The following is a 6,000-nucleotide window of genomic DNA, read 5'->3' as shown; positions in this document are numbered from 1 at the left end:
ACGTTGTCAATAAGCGACAGATACCATTAACCGCAGAGCATCACGGGAGATTGAGTATATTGTCCAATCATCTTCCTCGGATGCAGTGACGTATTATTTAAGCGATGCCACAAGTATCAACCAAAAACGTTTTTAGAACGAACTCATTGTTCTGTGTATCAACCAACATTTTTTTAATAACTAAACCAAGATAGCCCATCGTTTCAAATGGGAAGACATTTGTCAAAGTGGGCAAAACAAGCAGGGAGGAGGGCAACGCCAAGCACGTGCAAACGAAATCCTATTGAGGCGTTCTATCATAATTTGTATATTTCGGGTTCGGGAACGCCTACTTTGAAGTGCAGGTGTGGATAAACTAAATTGCCATTTGCACTCTATTAAACAACACCATTTTTACTTTGACAAAGGGTAAAGTCTACAAAACGTAGTCCACTCTTTTAGACAGATTTTAGTTTTGTGAACAGAAAATTGTATTGAGATAAAATGTTTCATCGATGAGAAAATGTGCAGAATATCGTCCAAACTCTATCTCGTTCCATCTTCTCCCACTGGTGGCCACTGGGCTTCCTCGCACTACGCGCAAACGCCAAGCAGATGCTTCACATTTATACATCCGGTGAAATATCTGTCTCATTGAACCATTTTTTATTTCACCTTTATTTAACCACGTAGGCTAGTTGAGAACAACTTCTAATTTACAACTTCGACCTGGCCAAGATAAAGCAAAGCAGTGTGACACAGACAACAACACAGAGTTACACATAGAGTAAACAATAAGCAAGCCAATAACACAATAAACAAGTCAATGACACAGTAGCAACAAGAAAGTCTATATACAGTGTGTGCAAAAGGCATGAGGAGGGAGGCAATAAATAGGCCATAGGAGTGAATGATTACAATTTAGCAGATTAACACTGGAGTGATAAATGAGCAGATGATGATGTGCAAGTAGAGATACTGGTGTGCAAAAGAGCAGAAAAGTAAATAAAATAAAAACAGTATGGGGATGAGGTAGGTAGATTGAGTGGGCTATTTACAGATGGACTATGTACAGCTGCAGCGATCGGTTAGCTGCTCAGATAGTTCATGTTTAAAGTTGGTGAGGGAAATAAAAGTCTACAACTTCAGTGATTTTTACAATTCGTTCCAGTCACTGGCAGCAGAGAACTGGAAGGAAAGGCGGCCACACAAGGTGTTGGCTTTAGGGATGATCAGTGAGATATACCTGCTGGAACGTGTGCTACGGGTGGGTGTTGTTATCGTGACCAGTGAACTGAGACAAGGCGGAGCTTTACCTAGCATAGATTTATAGATGACCTGGAGCCAGTGGGTTTGGTGACGAATATGTAGTGAGGGCCAGCCGACTAGAGCATACAGGTCGCAGTGGTGAGTGGTATAAGGTGATTTGGTAACAAAACGGATGGCACTGTGATAGACTGCATCCAGTTTGCTGAGTAGAGTATTGAAAGCTATTTTGTAGATGACATCGCCAAAGTTGAGGATCGGTACGATAGTCAGTTTTACTAGGGTAAGTTTGGTGGCGTGAGTGAATGAGGCTTTGTTGCGAAATAGAAAGCCGATTCTAGATTTGATTTTGGATTGGAGATGTTTAATATGAGTGGAAGGAGAGTTTACAGTCTAACCAGACATCTAGGTATTTATAGTTGTCCACATATTCTAGGTCGGAACCGTCCAGGTTGGTGATGCTAGTCGAGTGGGCGGGTGCGGGCAGCGAACGGTTGAAAAGCATCCATTTGGTTTTACTAGCGTTTAAGAGCAGTTGGAGGCCACGGGAGGAGTGTTGTATGGCATTGAAGCTCGTTTGGAGGTTAGTTAGCACAGTGTCCAAGGAAGGGCCAGAAGTATACAGAATGGTGTCGTCTGCGTAGAGGTGGATCTTGCCTGCAGCAAGAGCGACTTCATTGATATATACAGAGATATATACAGAGAAAAGAGTCGGCCCGAGAATTGAACCCTGTGGTACCCCCATAGAGACTGCCAGAGGTCCGGACAACATGCCTTCCGATTTGACACACTGAACTCTGTCTGCAAAGTAGTTGGTGAACCAGGCGAGGCAGTCATTAGAAAAACCAAGGCCATTGAGTCTGCCGATAAGAATACGGTGATTGACAGAGTCGAAAGCCTTGGCCAGGTCGATGAAGACGGCTGCACAGTACTGTCTTTTATTGATGGCGGTTATGATATCGTTCAGTACCTTGAGCGTGGCTGAGGTGCACCCGTGACCGGCTCGGAAACCGGAATGCACAGCGGAGAAGGTATGGTGGGATTCAAAATGATCAGTGATCTGTTAATTAACTTGGCTTTCAAAGACTTTAGATAGGCAGGGCAGGATGGATATAGGTCTGTAACAGTTTGGGTCTAGGGAGTCACCCCCAAGGAAAGAGAGGGATGACCGCGGCAGCTTTCCAATCTTTAGGGATCTCAGACGATACAAAAGAGAGGTTGAACAGGCTGGTAATAGGGGTTGCAACCATCTAAACGTATCGTTGGGACGTCGCCCAATTTAAGTGGACAACAGTTAAGGTTAGGTAAGAGTTAAAGTTAGGGGTAAAGGTTAGGGTTTAAGGTTTACGGTGTACAATTTAGAGGCGATAGTGGCCAATGAATGGGAATCAAAGCCCCGTCCAACAGACGATTGACCAATCGCTTTCACGTTGGCAGGTTGCGTCACGTGGTTGATAAACTAATCGTCACACAATCCCTTCTAAAAGGCAGGGTATTGCCGCGTTCAAAACAACTGGGAAATCTCTGACTTCCGAGCGTTTACAACAGTTAGAATGTCGAAAAAAATCGGAGCTCTAGGAAGCGGCCAGAGTCCCCGAGTTGGAAATCCGAGTTGGATGATCGTTCAAATCGATTTTTCCAAGTCGGAGCTCTTTTTTATTCAGTTCCCAGTTTTGAACGCACGATTGTCGGATACTTTCAAGTTCCCCGTTGTTTTGAACGCGGCACCTGCCTATTTTCCTCGAAAGTACTTAATGTAACGATTTCAATAGAGTATTACAGAAAACAAGTTATTCCCATCTCTGATATGAAGTCGTTTTTTTCAAAGTTGCCGAAATATCAGGTGTGTCCACTTATGTCAGTGTATTCGTAACAGCCTAACCATAACGAAACATTTATTCGATCAAATAAGCCTCACAATAACAAATTAGTAATTACATTTGTGTTGACCAAAATCGACACTCCCATTGACTTGAATACAAAAATTCCTCTCTTTGTGGTTTTATTTCGTAGACAGATTTTGGGCGGAGTAAACCCTGTCGCTTCATTTTTTTCTCTCTGGTGTCCGCTAATTTAGTCCCTTATATAAGTTTAGGCATAATATTAGCAGTGTGGTTAGGTTTAAAACCTCTTGGTGTTAGGGGGCAGTATTTTCATTTTTGAAAAAAAAAAACGTTCCCGTTTTAAATTGGATATTTTGTCAGGAAAAGATGCTAGAATATGCATATAATTGACAGCTTTGGATGGAAACACTCTAACATTTCCAAAACTGTAAAGATATTGTCTGTGAGTATAACAGAACTGATGTTGCAGGCGAAAGCCTGAGAAAAATCCAATCCGGAAGTGCCCCAGGTTTTGAAAGCGCTGCGTTCCAATGACTCCCTATTCAGCTGTGAATGTACCATCAACGAGCTTACGCTTTCTACATATCCCCAAGGTGTCTACAGCATTGTGACGTAGTTTTACGCATTTTTGTTGAAGAATAGCCATAGGCGGCCACATTGCGTAAGTTGTCACATGGTGGTTCCGAGAGAGATTCTCGCGTAAAATACAGAGGTAGCCATTATTCCAATCGGTCCTAGTGAAAAACGAATTGTCCCGACGGATATATTATCGAATAGATATTAGAAAAACACATTGAGGATGGATTCTAAACAACGTTTGCCATGTTTCTGGATCTAATTTGGAATATTTTTCGGCGGGCGATTTCTCAGCCAAACCTGAAAAACAAACAGAGCAATTTCGCCTACAAAAATAATCTTTTGGGAAAAAATGAACTTTGGCTGTCTACCTGGGAGTCTCGTGAGTGAAAACATCCGAAGTTCATCAAAGGTAAACAATTTAATTTGATTGCTTTTCTGATTTCTGTGACAAGTTTGCCTGCTGCTAGCAAGGCATAATGCTATGCTAGGCTATGATAAACTTACACAAATACTTGTCTAGCGTTGGCTGTAAAGCATATTTTGAAAATCTGAGATGACAGGGTGATTAACAAAAGGCTAAGCTGTGTTCCAATATATTTCACTTGTGATTTTCATGAATAGGAATATTTTCTAGGAAGATTTATGTCCGTTGTGTTATGCTAATTAGTGTCAGATGATGATAACGGTCCCGTTCACGGGATGGGGTGTCACTACAGGTTAAAATCAGATTTTAAAAATATTAATTGTAGAAATGGGTGGGGTTTAGCTATAATTTTGACTATCCATATTATTGACTGTCCAACCATATTAATTTGCTGCTGGAACTGTTCATGAAGTAACCACTCATGTCAACCAGTTAGCTAACGTTCCTCTTAAGGAGCGTGTGAATTTTTTCAGCTTTTTGTTAAAAATCGCGCAAACTTTCAACGTCCTGCTACTCATGCCAGGAATATAATATATGCATATGATTAGTATGTGTGGATAGAAAACACTCTAAAACTGGTTGAATCATGTCTGTGACTATAACAGAACGTCTGTCGCAGGCAAAACCCCAAGGAAATCTGTTCACAAAAAAACACAAAAAAAATATCACTCCGCCAGTCTCTGTATTGTCTATGGCAGAAGAAAATAGATACAGCCCAGTTTACAGTTCCTACAGCTTCCGCACGATGTCGCCAGTGTTGGGAATTGGGTTGAAGTTAATCCTTGGTGAAATGAGAAATAGGCACTTCCTGTCATCGAGTACACAAGAGAAAGTTATGGAAGAGAGAAAATCGTCCATGATTTGTTGACTTGCTGCTATTGAATACAGATCGCTCCGTGATCAATTTGATCGATTAGTAACGTTTACTAATACCTAAAGTTGGATTACAAAAGTAGTTTGAAGTGTTTTGTCAAAGTTTATAGGCAACTTTTTTAATTAAAAAAAATGACGTTGCGTTTTGAAACTGAGTTTTTTCCTGGATCTGACGGTCTTCATAAATGGACATTTTGGGTATACATGGACCGATTTAATCGAAAAAAATGACCCAATTGTGATGTTTATGGGACATATAGGAGTGCCAACAAAGAAGCTCGTCAAATGTAATGAATGTTTTATATTTTATTTCTGCGTTTTGTGTAGCGCCGGCTACTCAAATTATTTTGTTTACGTCCCCTTCGTGTATTTCGGGGGGTTGCATGCTAATAAGGGGTGTAGCTTCCCTCTGGGCAGGTGCCTAGGAGCCTTACACTGGGCGCACACCAAGCAGGAGGAAACATAAACCCTCACGTCCTTAGCCAAGGTATGCCACCAGTACCTCCTGCTCAAACAGCGCACTGTCCGACTGATCCCAGGATGACCAGAGGAGGGTGACATGTGGGCCCAATAGATCAACCGGTCACGGAGAGCAGACGGGACGTACAGATGCCCAGCAGGACACTGGACGGGAGCGGGCTCTGCACGCAATGCCTTACACCTCTCACACCTCTAGATGATTTGTGTTTGTTTGAAAACCAAGTTACCTTTATATCCATAAATGTAATGTGTCATACCAGACTGAGCTAGCTAACTATGGGTTCATTTCTGACTGGGATCCATGGGCTGCTCCTCTGTGTGGACAATGCGTCTGCCTTCACGTTCTGGGAGCCTGGTCTTTAGGACAGGGTGAACACAAAACGGGTGAGCCTGGCGAGGGTTCAGTCTCCTCGCTGCCCGGATGTACTCCAGATTGTGGTGGTCAGTCCAGATGAGAATACGGTGTTTAGCCACCTCAAGCCAATGTCTCCACGCCTTCAGAGCCTTTACAACAGCCAACAGCTCCCGGTCCCCCACGTCATAGTTTCGTGCTCT

This window comes from Oncorhynchus masou, chromosome 17, assembly GCF_036934945.1.
Source record: "Oncorhynchus masou masou isolate Uvic2021 chromosome 17, UVic_Omas_1.1, whole genome shotgun sequence".
NCBI classification, from domain to species: domain Eukaryota; kingdom Metazoa; phylum Chordata; class Actinopteri; order Salmoniformes; family Salmonidae; genus Oncorhynchus; species Oncorhynchus masou.
Note: the sequence above shows the minus strand (reverse complement) of the source record.